This window comes from Lagenorhynchus albirostris, chromosome 5, assembly GCF_949774975.1.
Source record: "Lagenorhynchus albirostris chromosome 5, mLagAlb1.1, whole genome shotgun sequence".
NCBI lineage: Eukaryota > Metazoa > Chordata > Mammalia > Artiodactyla > Delphinidae > Lagenorhynchus > Lagenorhynchus albirostris.
The window spans coordinates 3,339,762-3,358,886 of NC_083099.1; the positions used below are offsets into that span (position 1 = coordinate 3,339,762).

Here is a 19,125-nt window from a genome sequence, read left to right on the forward strand (position 1 = left end):
AGAACGTGCTTTGAATGCAAAAGAAAGACAACCACCAAGGAATCCTAACATGTCCTTTCTTACTTGTTTTCCTTCCCTGTATTAGCTAACCATTTACTCTGAAATGCAGACATAGAAGGAAAGGGCAACCCATAGTTCCTCTTCCTTTCAGTTCTTCCTTATTCATCAGTAAGTCAAAGATAGAGTGTGGGTAGAATGGGCACGTATCAAGAAGCCAAGACGTGGAAGCAACCTAAGTGTCCATCAACAGATGAACGGATAAAGAAGATGTGGTACATATATACAATGGAATACTACTCAGCCAGATAAAAGAATGAAATAATGCCATTTGCAGCAACACAGATGGACCTAGAGATTATCATACTAAGTGAAGTAAGCCAGACAAAGACAAATATCATATGATATCACTTATCTGTGGAATCTAAAAATTAATACAAATGAACTTATTTACAGAACAGAAACAGACACACAGACATAGAAAACAAATTTATGGTTAGCAAAGAGGAAAGGCAGGGGAGGGATAAATTAGGGGTTTGGGATTAGCAGATACACACTATATATAAAATAGATTATCAACAAGGTCCTACTGTATAACACAGGGAACTACATTCAATATCCTGTAACAAACTATAATGGAAAAGAATATGAAAAATTATATATATATATGCATAACTGAGTTACTTTTCTGTACACCTGAAACTAACACAACGTTGTAAATCAACTCTACTTCAATCTTTTAAAAAAGCATTTGAGTCAGTTTTGTGCTGTGTTTCAACTGTTCTGGTAAGTATGAAACACATCTGCATATGTGAACCACAATGTACATGTGCACAGACTTGCTACAAAGCACAGATTGCGGTGATTTCATAATGAGTTAAATGCTTTTATATCTTTCCTTAAAACTAGCATGGCATGATCTAAAAATGAACGGGAACATTGATGCTAATCATTTAAAATGCTAATGCTTATTTTTCTTTACTTAGAATGATATTAAATAGCAAATAAAAAATACCATAACCTTTCCAAAGAGAACACATGGAAGAAAGGAGATAGCGTTATATTTTGTGTCTTTCGTGGCACTTTTTTTCCTTGCTTTTTGAATAAAGGGCACTGTATTTTCATTTTGCTAATAATATAGCCAGCGGCATGTTTCCCTCTCTCCAGCTTCTCCCCAAAGTTCCACCCAGGACCGTCTGCAGAAAATCTTGTGCAATCCCCCCATTCTTCCTCACCAGCAACAATCTAGCAATTTACTTTTATATATTTCCCATTGCATCTTCACTCTTAGAGTTAATATTGAACATGTCATCTCCCCTAATAGCCTGTCTTTCCTCTGAAGGGCAGGGATGAACTTCGCATTCTTATTTGCCTGGCCATGGACCAGAATCACTGGGGCCCTCATAGCCAAAATAAATTCCAGGAACTAACGATGAGCAGAGAGGATCAGGAGCTCCAGGGCTGGGTCATTTGGTCACACAGCTAGCTTGAGAAGTAGTTGGATGAATGAAAGAATACCAGTGGTTCTGGTCCCTAGAATGGCACGTCTTCCAGTTCCGGTTCCAATACTCCCTGGTAAAATCTGGTCCATCCTTAATGGACTTTAAGGGCAAACTTGTTCAGTGAAATCTCCCAAATTTTCTCCTCCCCTCACACCACATCTCTAAATTCCCTAGCTTCAAGTTCCTTACCCTATATTAATTATCTTCAACACTAATAAAATTTTAATTGAATTGTACTTCTCTGATTGGACTCTGCTAGCACTGAGGGTACAGCAGAGGGAGACTAGGGTGAAGCCACTGAGGCCTTTGCCTTGAGTGCAAAATGTAAGAGAACATCAAAAAACCCAGTAATTGAGAAATGATATTTTATTGCCATATTTTAAACATCAAAACGAATGCAACAATTATCCATGATGAACAGTGTATCAAAATTTTCAGTCAAGAGAGGCTTGGACCCTGTGTTTGCACCACTGGTCTCATTGGCTTCAGTGTAATCCCAGCCCTGTTGGATCCTACGTTTTATTTATCTTCTTACCCCAGCAGTTGATGAATACATGAATATATGAATGAATCGCTTCCTTGAACCAAGTCACCAGCTTGAAATTTGTAGACCCTGGTAATGAGGATGGCTATGGTGAAAGGTGAGCATGGGTCATGAAAACAGCTTTAGAACACGGGACCACGTGCTCTAAAATTTGAATATTATTTTTTACCTTCAATCAGGTCCCCATAAAAATTCTCCTCCAATGCACCCCTTTGTGTAAAATTAGAAAAATAAATGCCACGTTCTGTGAGTAACCCTTCCTCACCATGATGCAGCCTGAAAGACTGCCCTCAGTGGGCCGATTCAAATGGAATCATGCCGTTTCAATAACGTTGCCTTAAAATTGTTCTCCCTTATTGTTATATAACATTGCTTCATGAATTGCTTGAATAATGCCACGTTTATTTCGCTTTCATTTACTCTTTATTTCGGAAGTTTCCAGGCCAAATGAGATTAGAAAAACAAAGCCATTTGAACAAAGGGAAGCAACAGGTTTTGTTATATTTCATTCTCTGTGTGATGTTTCCTACTTAAGAAGGAATTTAGCTCCAAGTTAAACTCAGGAAGAGAATGCAAACTATTATATATAGGATGGATAAACAAGGTCCTACTGTACAGCACAGGGAACTATATTCAATATCCTGGGATAAACCATAATGGGAAAGAATATAAAAAAAGAGTGTGGATATGCGTAAAACTGAGTCACTTTGCCGTACGGCAGAAATGAAACACAACATTGTAAATCAACTATAATAAAATTAAAAAAAAAAAGCCCCAGCGGATTAGGGCCTATCATTCACCTTTGTGAAGGAGGAGTGACATCACGCCGCCCTCCCCACCCCCGCCCCCCTCCCCACCTCCCCTCCTTGCAAAGTTGTTCCAGCGGCTCCATGGCCCCTGCGAAGACCGGCCGTCAACTGTGGGGGCCTGTCGGGGCAGGCTTCTCCGCCAGTGGCCAGCTTTTCACCCACAGTTAGCCACCAGGGGGCCGCCTGTTTGGATCAAATGGTGCAGACTCCACAGCTTTCCTCCAAACCAACCAAAACATCCCGGGCAGCTTTGGAGCAAAGCCCAGGAACTTAGCTGCAAAAGGAGAACAACTTCTCTCCAGCTACAAACCCTGCAAGTCCTAGGCTGAAGCCTTGTTAAAAGAGTGCAGAATAAAGCACGGATTTCTTGCCAAGGACCCAGGGGAAACAGAGTCCGTGGAGTCTGAAGGGAGAGGTCCCTCCCTCTCGCCAGGGAGCCTTGGGGTCTGCGACTCCCTCTCTCTCGACCCGCGCGCTGAAACTCTGTACTCAACAGCAGAAGCAGTTTCTGAATTCTTGACCGTTGTGGTAGTTCACGCTGTCAGTAGGCTTCTCATCCGTTTCCCTGGGACGCTCACAAGAATTGGGAATAAAACACGTCACCGGCTGGAAATTAGAAAACTCTCCAATAAATCATTGTTCAGACAGTTGAGGCTAAAAAAGCCACTGTCAAAACGGTTCGTTATACTAATACTTGTGTATATTGAATAATGAAGTCGGAATTATTTTGGTATTATCTATAAGAAAATCATTGTACTCTGCCGTCAAAATAGGTTTATTGTAACCCTAGCCTCCGACCGATGACGTTTTAATCTTCTTGGGTGCTCAGGATTTTCACAAGCATGCTTCCAGCCCAGGACGCAGCAGCCTGCTTGCTTTTCTCGTAGCCTGAACCCTTGGCGTTCAGGACTGGGGGTGGGGGTGGGGGGATTTTAGAAGCTCATATTTGACCGGGGCAGGACTTTCCAAGAGTATAAATTATTTTTGTCTTCCGGGTTTTATTTGTCCATGTCCAGGCCAAAGACAAATGAACAGGGCGGCCCTCCTGGAACCTGCGGGGGGTCCCCACCCTGCGCCCGTCTCCCAGGATGTGCCGGGTGGTGTGGAGGGGGTGTTTCCTTCAGGCGCAAGCCGGGTATTTTTTGCAAACTTTATTCCCGGGGGTGGCGATGATGGGGAACGCCAGACGCCCGGCGGGAGCGAGGCCCCGGGAGAAGCCAGATCGCCGTGTCGGCCCGACACGCGCCACAAGTGGTTCGCAGAAGGAGGGAGGAGCGCGGCGGCCCGGGCCAAGAGGAGCCCGTGCTTCTGGAAGTCACCCTTCCTCGGCCCCGTGTCCCTCGTCCCCCCGTCCCTTCCTCTTTGCCGACGAGAGGAATGACGCCCAAGCCCGAACCGCCGTGCGCACGCAACCTGGTGGGTGGACGCGCGCCACCAACACCGCCGCGACATCGCCACCCGGGGAGGACTCCCAGGGTGGAGGGCACGGCCGGGACGGGGACGAGGGGGAGCCCGCACCTGGGGCGGCAGGTGCGGAGGCGGCGAGCCGGGCGGCGCGTGAGGGGCGCGCTGGGCAGGGGTCGCGGGCCGGGGAGCGGCGGACGCGTCCGAGCTCCGGGCCGGGGCCGGGCGGTAGTGTCGGGGGCTGGCGGGCGGGCGGCCGGGCCGGCGGGGGACGACGGCGGCGGGGCGCGCGGCCGGGAAGCCATTTCCTCGCGGCGCCCCTGGGGGAGCCCGAATGGCCTGCTCCCGGCCGCCACTGCCGCCGCCGCCGCGCGAGTCGGACCGCCGGGCGGGCCGGATGCAAAACCAGGTCACCGGTTGGCAGACGCGGCGCGGAGGGGCGCCGGGGCCGGAGGAGGGCAGCGGCCGGCCGCCGGCCGGGCGCGCGGGCCCGAGAGGCGGGGACTCGGCGGCCGGGCCGCGCTCGCTTCCTGCGCCTATAAAAGTGGAGCGGCCCGGGCGGGCGGTGCGGCCCCGGCTGCGGCCGCCCCTCTGCGCCCGGGGAGTTGACATTCTGCAGGACTCGCGCGACGTCCCGTCGCCGGCGCTCCCCGGGACCCCGCCGCCGGGAGGAGGGGGCGGAGGAGGGTGGAGACTGCGGGGCTTGGCCAAGGAAGGCGCACATCCTCAGGCGGGCGGCCGTGACGCGGCGGGGATTAACTTTGCATGAATAATGTGAGTGCGCTGGGGAAGGAGACCTTCTGCTCCCGGGCTCGGGCAGCGCCCGCAGGCGGCCTTCCCCGGGCAGGGGCGCCCGACCCGGCAGGCTGGAGGACACCGGTAATTTGGCCGGAGGACGGCGCGGAGGCGGGGGTGCGGGGGAGGGGGCGACGGTCCCCGCCGTCCGGGGGGTGGGCAGGAGGGCGACGGGGGTGTCGCGGGAACCACACGGGGTGCGAGCGGCGACGCCGGGCGCGCACGCGCGCGCGGGCGGGCGTGGGTGGGGTGTCAGCCGCCCTGGTACCCGCCTCCGGGGGTTCGCGCCCCGCCTGGGGGTAGGAGGTGCCCTCTCCGCCCGGGCACCGCTCGGGGAGCCGCGGCGTGGGCAGCGGCGGAGCGGGGCGGCTGGGGCGGCGGTGTTCCTCAAACCCCGAGCCCGGCTGTTGACAGCCTCCTTGTGACATGGAGTTTGGCATCCTCAGCGCCGAACCGAGTGGAAGTTTCCATGATGAGGAAGTTCTGTGACACGAGGGTTCGGAAAAGGTTGGCAGACACCGGGACTGGTGGTGGGGCGGGGGTGTGTGTGTGGAGGCGGTTTAAAGGGACTGTGGGTCCCCCATCGCCCCTGTTCTCCTGCCCCGGAACTCCGGGCTTTGAGAGGGGACCGATTCTGCGGGTGGCGTGCCCTGGTGCCCGTGCCTGGCGACTTGGCTTCTCCCCACCTCCCCGGGGAATGGGGGGCGACGTCGCTCGCCTCCCGGTTCGCGCTTCTTGCTTCGCTTCTCTTGACGCAGCATCTTCCCCTGGGGCCCCTCGAGTCGGTTCCAGTCCCCGAGTTGTGCCAGCTGCCAGGTCGCCACCCCACCCCGGGCACCCCTCGGAGAAGGACTCATTGGGCGAGTTTTTACTCCAGGTGGATTTGGCCCTTCTCGGCTGCAGTTGTCATTTGTATTTGCCGGCGACCATTGTAGGCTCAGTATTAGTGCTAATTCTTAAGCCTTCTGATTTGTTTTAATGGGGGCGGGGTGAGTGTTTTGTTTACGGAAGGCTCAGTGTATAATTTTTCCCCAAATGGGAAATTTTACAGGAAGGGTCTAGAAGCATAACAGTGAAGTGAGTGAAAGAGAGACAGGAGTTTACCTGGGCAGAAAAGCGCAGACTCTACGTCGGCCCCGCTCCGCACACGTTGAGAATTTGTGAAGATTCAAACGCTAAGCCTCATCAGTAAATAAATGAAACAGAGTCTTCCCTTTAGCATGTTATTGTTCTTAGGTGCCAGTGAGAGTCAGTTTTAAAGACCCGTTTTGAAGTTCAAAAAATTAAGCATTCCTTGGACAGCGTATTAATACCAGAGCACAGCAGTTTCTGATAGTGATACATGTATTGGGTGATGCAGACCTGCTGGACAATAGCTTTGCCTTCTTTTAGTTTCGTCTGCGTATTTACATTTCAATAATATATAGCATGCTGTGCATTGCAAGGTAATACAAATTGCGTTTTAGTCAAAATATTCCATGATTCAATCTGAATATTCACGGTGAGGGATCTGCTCCCTAATTGATTTCTGCTTACCTCTTTTATTATGAAACAAGTCAGGGACTAGGAAACATGAAAGAAGAAGGTGTTTTGATGAAAGTTATTTTGAGCAGTGGACGTTTTCAGGAGTTTTCATGCCAGTTGGCTAAGCGTTTTAATTGACTCCAACAGAAATTCAATACTAAGCGATTTGTTTGGGCTGGGATATGGGATATGGGAAGGTATTGGTGAACAATCACTTATTATTTGTGCACGTTGAAAAGATACTATCAGAATCTTATTTTTAGTGAATTTCAAAGTTTTATTATGTATTGGAAGTGGTATCATCTGCTAGTAAATATGATTTGCTTCTCTTTTCCAACAAGTGAAATAAGTGATACTGAATTTAGCCCTAGACTTTTTTTTTTTAAATGAAGCAATTCCTGTTGGCATTACAAGGCAAAGGCATAATTTTATTGACATTGGAACATTATAAAGTAACTGACCTTTAAAAGAGGAATAAACATTCCATTTTCCCTCCTTTTAGATTCTTTGTAGTAAATCCTACCACAGAGATGAATTAAGGCAACTTCCTTTTCATTTAGCATCTTTGGGGAAAGGAGATTTCTTAAAATTTCCTTAAGAGCAGAGAAAGTTGTGGATCCTTTTCCTTTCCTGGGCTTTTTGCAGTCGTTTGAAGCACAGGGTGTGTGGACCCACAAATGGGATTGCACCTTTCTTTTTTTAGTAAGCTCATCTTTTTGATGGAAATCAGAGTAAAGGTGATTGGTTTCTTCAGCTCCTTTTTGTCATTTTATTGTAAGATTATGTGTTACTTCTTTAAAAAGCCCTCCCCTGACCATTGGAGCAGAGGCAGCCTCCCATTCCTTCTCAAAGCCATGGCATTGTTTTTTGCTTCCTTTTTTTTTTTTTCCCTTCCTTGGTCTTATTTTCCATCTGAATTGTTCATTTCAGTTGCTACTTGTTGAGTACCTGTCTAGACTATAGAGTCCTTGAGAAAAAGAATCTTGACTGTCTCGTTCACTCGTGATTCTCTGGCATCTTGAACAGTGCTTGGCACACAGTAGGTGCTGGATAAATCTTTGTTGAATAAATAAATGGTTGTGCCCAAACACTGTGTTCCAAAAAATACCTGACTAAGCATCTAGCTGGGTACCAATTGGATGCGCCAAGATCTGTGCCTGTGTATGTGTGTGTGTGCCATGTATATATGGTTCGATTTTTATCTCTCTCTTTTTTTGGATACGAAAGCTAGCCCTGCTCTATGTAGTGACAACGCAGAGAGTTATTTCTGTGAGTTCTTCCTGGGGGCGTTTGCCTTGAGTACATGGAAATCCTCAGCAGCAGTTTGTCTTACATGGTACCTTGATTCCCTGAAGACACTGACCTTCAGCTCCCTGGGTTTCAGCAGAATCTTCATGAGTTCCAGAGGCATTGTCAGTGAAATTGTCATTGAGAGTGAAATTCCAGGGAACAGACATCGCTGGGTGATAGCGATGCCTTCTCACTCAGCAGGTTCTGGTGGTGCCTTTGGCCTTGGCAGCCCTAAGGGGACCAAGGGCATGTCGTGGTATAGCTGGTCTACAGAAGTAGATGTTGGGGAGGGCGTGAACGGGACTGTCAGGAACCAGCACAAGATAGAAATATCCCTTGGTAGTAGATTAGGAAGCAACCTAGTGGTTACCCTATGGGTAAGTTACGTCAGTCAACCTCTCCCCTTTTCCCTTTTCTGCACTTCATGAACAGATTCTGAACCTGATGATGGTGGAAATATTTCACTATCTGAGTTTCCAAGTGACCGAGGTATGACACACAAGGGGTCATCTTCAAATAAGCTATTCATGGAAACTCTTGTGACAACTGAAACTAAAAGGAAATTACAGTTGATGGTTCTGGTCATTTGTTTTTGTTTGTAGAGTATTGGCTTCCAGAAATGTGTCTCAGTAAATGCATAGTAAAAATCCCGCAAAGTGACGAGACTGGTAAAAATAGCAAAGGAGGAGAGATCAAAATCTTGTAGAGGAGTACAGATAATCAAACTGAACTCCTAAGTGCTTATTGCTTTTCAGTATTTAATTTCGCTCTGAGCTTCTCAGTAGCCAAGTTAACAGAAGCAAATCCAGAGTGGAAGCATTGATGTGGCAGGTAGGCCTTGAAGCTGTAAGGATAGATCAGATGACATTTGTAAGAGTGCTTACCATGGTACATGGCAACTAGTATCTGCTCCTATGAAATGTCAGATCATATAATGGCCAACACTTGAACTTCATTTCTACGGAAAATGAAGTAAAATTCTTTATATGGTCAAGTCTTTTACCAACCCTCGAGGGAAAAAAATGCAGAAGGCGTAATAATGGAAAGTCACCCAGTGGGACTTTATCTTTGGGGGTCTGAGGTCCCATTGCCCCGCAGAGGAGATTCGGGACGCCGTCCCCTGTGCAGAAGTAGAGCTCAGAAAACCTAGAGGAATGAATGGTTAGCATGTTCTTCAGGCTGACTTCCTCAAATATCCAGTATCTCCGCCAAGCTTTTAAACTGGAACAGTCTGGGGGACGGGACAGCCAGGTACTTGGAAATGACCCTATGGCCATAAACCTCTCTCAACGGGTGGCCTCCATACTTTGTGCTTTAGCCTGTACAGTTATCGCCCTGCAGGGCGGTGTGTTTGTTTTTGTTTCATTTCTGTCTTCCCCTCTGAACTGTGGTGATGGGCTATGGGTTTACTCATCCTTGACTTATAGCACCTAGCAAAGGCTTTGACACATGGGCACAAGGGAGAAGCTCGTTGGAAGAATGAATGAGAGGGGGAGAAGGGGAGACGTTTCTCTCATTTTTCTGATAGTGTATCAGGTGTCATCTTCTGTCTTAGTTTTGCCCAATGTGAGTGTTTGCTGCCTGGATTACATTGTATGTCCATATCACAGCAGGGTAGTTTGCTAGAAGGGCTTGTTCTAGTGTCTGAGCTGGTTGAGCAATAGATGGCAGGTGAACTCCTTGCTTTATTTAAAGTCATTTTCATTACTTGATTCCTCATTCAGTCTACAAAAATGTGTGTACCTCGTATGTGTCTGGGCCTGTTTTTGCAGCTCAGTGTGTAGCCCAGTGAGCTATGAGACAATATGCATATGTTAATGCAAAGGGATTCTGAAGTGGTCTCCACTGGGATGGAATGGATATGCCTATTGGGGTCCCTCATATGGCCCCCTAGGTGACATAAAGTTCTTTTAATCTGAGGATGTGATGGTTTTGTGGGTTTTGTCGCCCATGTGTATTAGCGTAAATTGCAGTGCGATTCACCCGGGACTGTCTTGGGATTCATGCGGTGTGGGGTTGAATACCTTTAGGCTGGTGAGTCTTCTGATTCAGGGTGTTCACTCTCCACCTTAAGTTCCCAAAGTGTTCGTCAATTACAGCATTTAAGCAAATGGGGGAGGGGAGGCTATCCGGATCACTGAGTCACAGATAACCTATTTCTCTATCCTCCTCTCCGGAATCTGGCCAGCTGACAGTGAGAATCGTGATCTACATTTAATGCTAATGTTGCCTGTCCATAACTGTCCTAATTTCCAGGGACTTTGGATCTTTATGTACTGGCAGCTCTTCCTGTGCAGTACTATTTTTACTGAGTAAGAAACTGAGCTCTGCTGTGAACTTAAGTATCTTTTTCCAAATGGCAAGTCAGGAGAGCCTGGAATTTGGACCCAGGAACCTTGACTCTGTCCCAGGAAGCATATTGTAGCCTCTTCATCATGATAGACACTCGAACATATACGTATACATATACACACAATATACATATACATATGTATACGTGTATACAACACATACAATAATATGTATATCATGATATGCAACGTGTATATAACAGTGTAGTAATACGTATAATAACATATGCGTACATGTGTGTGCCTGTGCGTATGTGTGTGTGCGTGCTGAGAGTGGACTGTGGATGGGGCACATATAACAATTAGGAAAGGACTGATCTGAACGAATTACTCACTCAACTTCCTCTTTCTAATAAAAGAGATCTTAAGGATTATGCCTTCTCTTCTGGGATCAAGAACGTAGGGGTTTATTCAAAAAGTCATGAGTGATAACCTGATGAAAGCAAAAGCTTGGACAAAGGAATGTTAATTGACAGCAGGTATGTCTTCTTCATCTGGGAAGTACACTTGTGTGATTCCTCTGGAGACCCAGGAGTGTTCATGATGAAGAGAGTGGAGAAGACAGTCCTGGTTTTGGTGGCAGACTGTATGATTGTGGCATCCAGGGCCCACTGAATATTCTGACTCTTGTGACTTGCGTTGTTCCGTGGTTCTCAAGATGGTTCAGATATACTTTCCCCTCTTTTGTTTCTCTTAAGGCTCTGTTTTCCCAGATTTCAGCCACGGTTGTACAGAACAGGTGCTCAAAAAATCATGATTGATATTAGCAGTGATGACATTCCTGGGTTCGGGTTAGCTTTTTCGTGTTGCTCTTCCATATGCGGCGATGTCTCACCACTTGCATGTCCATACATGCAGAGTCTGCCTCTGTGACAAGTGCGTGTCATGTTCTCACATACAGTGAAAAAGGCACTGCTCGTCTCTGGCGTCAGCTGTGGTTCCCATGGCAAGAAATGCCACAGTTATGCTGATGTCCCCAGCTACACATCCTGTCATCACTTTTAGGCCTTCTCCCTACTCCTAAATGTTTCGGCAGATCTTCATCAGATTTAACTTTTTATTTGTTACTCTATGGGAAATCCCGAGTTTAACAACTTAACGCAAGCATTCTCAGAGTCTACATTTATGCATGTGTGCATGTGAATCTCCAAGAGGGAGAGCAGGTACCAAAACTTATTGGGTCAGCATATTCTTTGTGTGTGTGTGTGTGTGTGTGTGTGTGTGTGTGTGAGAAACCACAAATGGCTAAAGTTCAATGCAGAAGGTTGTGAGCTGAACCTTTGTGCTCTTCTGTAGAAAATCTATCAGTTTGTATTCAGCACTGATTAATGCCGCCATTGTTGAAGTGTTTGTGATTATGTAAAAATCAGGCTAAATGGCCGTTACTTCAAAAATATTATAATCATAAAATATATCTTTCCTTGACTCCATTTCTGGTATTTAGGTACATTAATTTCCGTAAGACAGAGAATGGGTTATTTCTGCCATGTATGTTTTTGTTTACTTTTTTGAATTTCACCTAAGCTTCATTGTAATTTGTACCCCAAGCATCTGGAAATCTAGAATGATGTATTTATATTGGAATTGTAGTTACAACAGGGGGAAGCATAAGGTTGTATATTCTTGTATTATTTGTCTTTTATATAAGAAAAAGAAACCAGGGGAACCTTATACAGGAACTCTTTTTTAAAACAATTTAAGTTATGGCCTATGTGGATGATGAACATGTCAATTTATCCTGTAGTGTAGTAGTTGTAAGGGACTCTTGAAAAAATATAATGCTAGGCATTTGGCTTATTAATTTAATCTCACACTATAGGTTCGTAAATGTGACGTATTGCTAAGGTGAAGGCATCCTCTGGAATGTACTCTGCATGCATTCATTTGCTGTTAATTAAGAAGGTGTGTTCAGATTTATCTTTATTGAAGTTGTCATGAAAACCAAGGCGTAAAATAAGGAAGCTTGCTTCTTTTCTCCTGGAATCTGTCCATCCCTCCACCCATTCAACCATCCATCCCTCCATCCCTCCACCCATTCATCCATCCATTCCTGCATCCATCCCTCCACCCATCCATCCATCATATATGCACTGGGCGTCTACTGGGCACCAGGCTCTATAGTAGGTTCCAAGACACCATGGTGAACATTTAAAAATCCTTGCTGTAGGGATACTCAGAGTCTCCTGGGTCAATCAACAGGAGTTAATTTAGTGTAGACCAGTGTTTTTCAGCCTCTGAACTATTGACATTTGGGGCCGAATAATTCTTTCCTTTGAGGAGCTGCACTCATTACTGGAGGATGTTTAGCAGTATCACTGACCTCTACCCACTAGATCCCAGTAGCTCCCCCGACACGCCAGTTGCAGCAAGGAAAAATGTCTCCGGATATTGCCAGATGTCTCATGGGCAGGAAAGTCACCCCCACTGACAACCACGGGTGTCGAGTTAAGAGCCAGAGCTGCAGAGTGGGGATGTGTGGATTCATGTCTTGGCTTCCCCTGGCTTTATTACACTTGCTTGGTTTCCTCATCTATAACATGTGAAGATTAAATGAAATAGTGTAGCACTTGACCTGCAATTCAGTGTTCCTAAATATTAGCTATTCCTAGTGGTGGTAGAATTAAGGCTTCAATGGTTACAATCAACTACAATATTGATAAGTTCTGTGATGGAATAAGTACAGTGTACAGTGGGGACCCATAGTCCGGAGTGGGGAGAGTTCTAGGCAGTAAGAACACCATATACAAGTGCATGAAATGGAATAAAAGTATGAAGCATTTGGGAAATTGCAAGGAGCTTAGTCTGACGTGCACAGGGCAATAAATGCAGCCGTAGGAGCAGGTAGAAGCCACATGATGAAGACTTTCCAGACCAAATAAGGAAGATGGACTTTATCTTGACAGCATGGAGAGACGAAGGAATAGTCAGCACATCAGATTTTTATTTTAGAAGGGCTCTTGGGGATAGGTCTTGAGTGGGACAGAGACTGGAAATGGTGAGCCCAGTTAGAAGTTCTAGAATAATACACTGAGAGAGGATGGCTGCTAGAACAGAGGCAGTTATATGTTGCTGTGAAGTCTTTGGGAACAGATTTCCTTTTCTCCAAGATGTGGCAAATTTTTAACATTTAATTCCAATAAGGCATATTTTTAGCAAGCTGGCTCTACATTTGGGGGAATTTCAAGTTTAATTTGAAAGCAGATTACATGATAGGTTCTCTTTAAAGTGTTTTCAAATGAAGCTTAATTTAAAAACTATCTCACAGCCTATTTGTCGCTGTTATTACTCAAGGATTTCTCTGCTCTTAAGTGCTGATTTTTCTACCTGATAGGGATTTTATTTCTTTAATGATCGAAATTAGAGATGGGTGGAGAGTATGAATCCATGAATGAATGAATGATAGTGACCTTATAGAAATACCACCTAATTTAGAATAAGAATATTTTGGACAAGTCTCTTCACTTATCTGAGCTTTCATTTCCTTAGTCATGAAATGGTAAGAGTAGATAAATTAGGTAATTTCAAAGTTATCCTTAGTCCGGGCATTATCAGGATTAACTTCTTCATATTGCAAATTTTAGTTTTTAAAAATATTGCAAAATATTTTACAAAAGTAGACTTAGAGTCAGAGACAGCCCTACCTGGGGTAATATAAAGTCAACAATGATTTCTTTTCCTTTTACATTCCCTTAGCATGATGACTTCTTATCATTGTTTGGTCTTATTTCTTAGTAATCCCAAACAGATTTTCTACAAATATTTTCTATAATAGGCCATATAATAAATATTTTCAGCTTTTCAGGACTACTCAGCTCTGCCCTGTAATGCAAAACCAGCCATAGATAACATGTAAGTAGTCATGGCTCTGTACCAATAAAACTTTATTTACAAAAACAGAAGGTGGGTTGTAATTCACTAACACCTACTAGCTGAGCAGAGTCCAACAGAAATATAATGTGAGCCACATAGGTAGTTTAAAATTTTCTAGTAGCCATGTTACAAATGAGTAAAAAGCAACCAGTGAGTTTGACCTCAATAGTATATTTTATTTCATCCAAAAATTATTAACATATAATCAATACGAAATACCAATGAGATATTTTGCTTTTTGTATTAAACCTTTAATATCTGGTGTATATTTTACATTTGTAGCACATCTCAATCTTGACCTAGCCACATTTCAAATGCTCAATGGCCATTAGTGGCTAGTAGCTGCTAGAACTGGGCAGAACAACTTTAGCCTTAAAAATCTATTGTTCTAGGGCTTCCCTGGTGGCGCAGTGGTTAAGAGTCCGCCTGCCGATGCAGGGGACATGGGTTCGTGCCCTGGTCCGGGAGGATCCCGCATGCTGCAGAGCGGCTGGGCCCGTGAGCCATGGCCGCTGAGCCTGCGCGTCCGGAGCCTGTGCTCCGCAACAGGAGAGGCCACAGCAGTGAGAGGCCCGCGTACAGCAAAAAAAAAAAAAAAAAAAAAAAATCCATCGTTCTATCAAATTCCATGCAAAAATAAATTGTATACATTATTTCAAGTGATTGAGACACTTAAGTTTTTCTTGCCACGTATATTGGTTAGGAAAACACTATCTACACTTTGAAATAAAATTAAAAATGCATGGGAGCTAAAGAAGGTAGAAGTTTATCTTTCACCCACGTGAAGTTGAAAATTGCGGTTCCTGATTAGCTTGGGGACTCTGCTCTATGGCGATTCTGAGGAATCCTGATTCCTTTGGTCTTGGGCTCCTCCATCTCCAGCTCAAGGCTTCCAAGGCCATGTCTTCACTGCATCAGACCCCTGAGAAGGCAAGAGAGTGCAGAAACACACCAGCCTCCTAACTGCCTCCGCTTGGAAGTGACCCAGAATCATTTTGCTCTGATTCCACTGGTGAGAACAATGCCGTGCCCACCTCCCGCTGAAGAAAGCAGGATGAGAGATACAGCCCATGTCTCACAGCTGCTTTCCTGCGATGCCTCTGTGCTGTAGAAGGGGAAGGGGAGCCGGAACATTTGGTGGCCAGTGAACTGTCTTTGCCACCCTGTGTAATTCTGTTTTTCAGTTCTTCTGAGGCTCTCCTCACAGCACTGTCTTCGTACTTTTGGAGGTACTGGCAAGCGATGGAAACATCCCGATAGCAATGACATAACCCAGTTCTGGGTTTTGGTGCAGTACCACCCTCCTAGCTGACCCAGTTCTGTTTCCTCACTTCCTGCTCACTTTTACGAGGTGGGTCATCATTAATCTGGCTACACCCGGCTTTCCCTTTTAGTCTTTGATCATCATTTTGATTTTCTTGATAGATCTCTGTGGGTCATAACATGTACATAGTGTTGGGAGTTTACTGATCAATCCTGGTATATAATTGGCACATTATGAATGTGCTGATTTTTTTAAAGGAAACTAAAATTTAAAGTAGAGCTATCAGGAAGCAGAGGGCAGAGCCGATTCTTGGTGTGTTGACAGAGGAATTGAAGCCCTTTTCCTGGAATCATTCTGCAGAGCTTTAGACAGTTTAAATAAATGGCTTATTACATAATGTCTTGACTAAAAATAGCAATTTTCCTAGTATTTATTCTACTTATCATTCCTTACTACAATGGGGAACGCTCTTTTTTAGTCAAAAAGGATATTTGCTTGTTTTCTTCCCAAATTGTAAATGTGCTTGATCAGATATTCATCCAGTTCTACAGAAGTGCCTCTGGCGAAGGAAATGTTAGAGGGGCATGAATAATAAAAGTGAGGTAAAGGAAAAGAACAAAGAAGCTCTTTCCTTCGAACGTTGTGAAAACGTACTTAATTATTATTAAAATGTCTTAATCTGAGAGTAAAGAAACACTTGCCAAGTGCACATGTGTTTTAGATTATGAAGAAATAAGACCAAGTGATCAGAAGTATCATGTTAAGGACCTGTAAAAGGAAAAGAAAGAACTGTTTGCCTTTATATTACCCTAGGTAGGGCTGTCTTTGACTTCAAGTCTGTTTTTGTAAAATATTTTGCAATATTTTTGAAAATCAAAATTTGCAATATGAAGAAGTTAACCCTGATAAAGTACCTCTCAGGTACAGAATCCAGCTAATTCTTTTTTTTTTAATTGTAGTTGATTTGCAATGTTGTTTTCATTACTGCTGTCCAGCAATGTGATCCAGTTATACGTGTATATATATATATATATATATATATATATACACACACACACACACACATTCTTTTTCATATTCTTTTCCATTATGGTTTATCACAGGATATTGAATATAGTTCCCTGTGCTATACAGTAGGGCCTTGTTGTTTATCCATCCTATATATGATAGTTTGCATCTGCTAATCCCAGCCTCCTACTCCATCCCTCCCCCAACCCCCTCCCGCTTGGCAACCACCAGTCTGTTCTCTATGTCTGTGAGTCTGTTTCTCTTTTGTAGATGGGTTCATTTGTGTCATATTTCAGATTCCACATGTAAGCGATATCATATGATATTTGTCTTTCTCTTTCTGACTTACTACACTTAGTATGATCATCTCTAGTTGCATCCATGTTGCTGTAGATGGCATTATTTTGTTCTTTTTTATGGCTGAGTAACATTGCATTGTATATATGTGCCACATCTTCTTTATCCATTCCTCTGTCGATGGACACTTAGGTTGCTTCCATGTCCTGGCTACTGTGAATAGTGCTGCTGTGAACATTGGGATGCGTGTATCTTTTTGAATCCAGCTAATTCTTGACATTCCATAATAAAGAAGAAATCATTTTCTCAGTAATCCCCAACTTGTTCCTGGCTCATCACTGGGATCCTTGGGGCTCAGAGTAACCTGCAGTGTGGGCACCAGTCATGTCCTATTTTAAAGTCCTGTCACAGAGCAGGGAGGAGAGACACCCTCCCCGCTTCCCTTAGAGGCCAAGTGTGTTGTGGGGAGGGTGGAAGCTGAGGGTCCTGGGTCCTGGACAGGTTGAGAGCTGGGGCACTGGAGAGAGATCAGGAGTTACGGGTGGGTGGCGGACGTCCCTACAGGTGCTGAGTTGGCTTTGTCCCCTTCTAGCTCGTGGTCTCTCTGGCAAGTGAGTTAACCACCTTGAACTTCAGTCACCTCACCTGTGCAGTGAACTAATATTGGTACTTACTTGACGGCATCATAGAGGAGATTGAGTGGAATCGAGTTTATGGACTGCTGAGCCCATCCATAGTGCCTGGGGAGTGCCCAGTACATGGGAAACAATTTTATCATTATCTTATTACTACAAAAATTGTAAAAGTGATTGTATTCAGTCAGCCTTCACCCTGGAAGTACGGAGCTTGATTGTCCAAAAGGCAGGAGATCAAAGAGAGAGACCCAAAAGTCAACCTGCAAGTTTCCTTGATCATATTGTATCATTCGTTATTCTTTTTTTCAGTTTTAAATTGTTAGGATGTGTTTACTGGTAACAATCTCCTTTTTATAGATGTCCTGGCATTTTTCATCCTCGAGAGATATGTTCCATGGTCCATCGTTGAACTTAGGGAACCCTCAGGGTCTGTGGAAAATAAGAATAATAGACGTAAATAGTTTATCTGTACCATTTTTAAAGATTCCACATATAAGCGATATCATATGAACCTATTTACAAAACAGAAAGAGTCTCAGATGTAGAAAAGAAAGTTATGGTTACCAAAGAAGAAACATGGTGGGGAGGGATAAATTAGGAGCTTGGAATTAACATACACCACTATATAAAGATAGATAATCAACAAGGACCTGCTGTATAGCACGGGGAACTCTACTTAATACTCTGTAATGACCTACATGGGAAGAGAATCTAGAAAAGAGTGGATATGTGTATATGTATAACTGATTCACTTTGCTGTACACCTGAAACTAACACAACATTGTAAATCAACTCTACTCCAATTAAAATTTTCAAAAAATAAAGAAGAATAAATGTTCGGTCACCTGCCCAGGACTGCAGCCACTTGAACGCAGAGTTGGCTCTCCCACTTGGATTGAATGTGATTCTGAAGCTGACCACCTTCCTGCCTTTTTTCATAACATCTACTCCTGTCTCTTGCTCTGATGCTGTTCTACTGTCCACAAGCAAACTTCTGTCCCTGACGGTTTCATACCTATTTTTTCCTGCTTCTGTTTCAGCACAGCATCCTAATATCCTTCATTCAGGGAGCTCCCCCAGTCCTGCCATGATTCATTAGGATTGAGATCCAAAGTACCTCCGCTTCTGCCCTGCTGCCGCGTGCCCCTTTAATGACAGTTTCCCTCACCCCTTTGTCCAAAGGTAATATTACATGTTTAGTCACTTACTATACGCATTTCTTCACTGCCCAGTGTCCAAACCTCATATTGGTCAGTGAGATGGATATTTCTCTGCTGGATTTGAAGTTCCAAGAGGGCAGGGGCTGTGTGTTGAACAAGTTTAGTGGAGTCTAGAAGACAGGCCCAGTACGTAGGTGCTGAGTAATGCTTTCCTGCTGTTTTGACTAACCACATGCAGGCTGTTTTCGTATAATTAGGATGAATCTAATTTTAAAATGAACAACCGTGTGTCCTCAGATGAACCAGAATATACACTTACAAGGCGCTGCTGTCCTGCATTATAAATAAGGGAATAGGTTGTCCGGCAGAAAAGCTCTGCTGTTCTTTTCCCTTAAAAAAAACAAAAAAAAAAAACCAAAAAAACTCTCCACACATCAGAGCTGAGATAGAAGATCTTCCCATCCCCTCACCTAAGTTGGCAAGGAATCGGGGCCCCAAAGTGGATGTTCTTGGCAAAGATGAAACCCAGCGAACATCCACAAGTTAAGAAGAGAGGCTTCTGAGGATTTGTAAAGAAACGTCCTTAAGAATGGCTTACGGTGACTAGACCCTAAGGGGGGCGCCTGATTCCCATCCTGGGTGACGGCGGGACTTCCTCAGGCGATGGCTTCAGGT

General features: G+C 44.7%; 1 protein-coding gene across 7 annotated transcripts in view; it reads left to right on the forward strand.

Moving 5' to 3' along the window:
- The first annotated feature begins 4,765 nt into the window (after nt 1–4,765).
- The window catches only part of THRB (thyroid hormone receptor beta), a 392,041-nt gene continuing 377,681 nt past the window's right edge, over nt 4,766–19,125 (forward strand). For 2 of the 7 annotated variants that reach the window (XM_060149528.1, XM_060149532.1), the window contains exon 1: nt 4,766–5,030. The gene's annotated coding sequence lies outside the window, so the exon portion shown is untranslated. Of the gene's footprint in view, nt 5,136–5,347; nt 5,559–19,125 lie in introns of those variants that run through there. The other 5 variants (XM_060149526.1, XM_060149529.1, XM_060149527.1 and 2 more) reach the window with 4 other exon arrangements.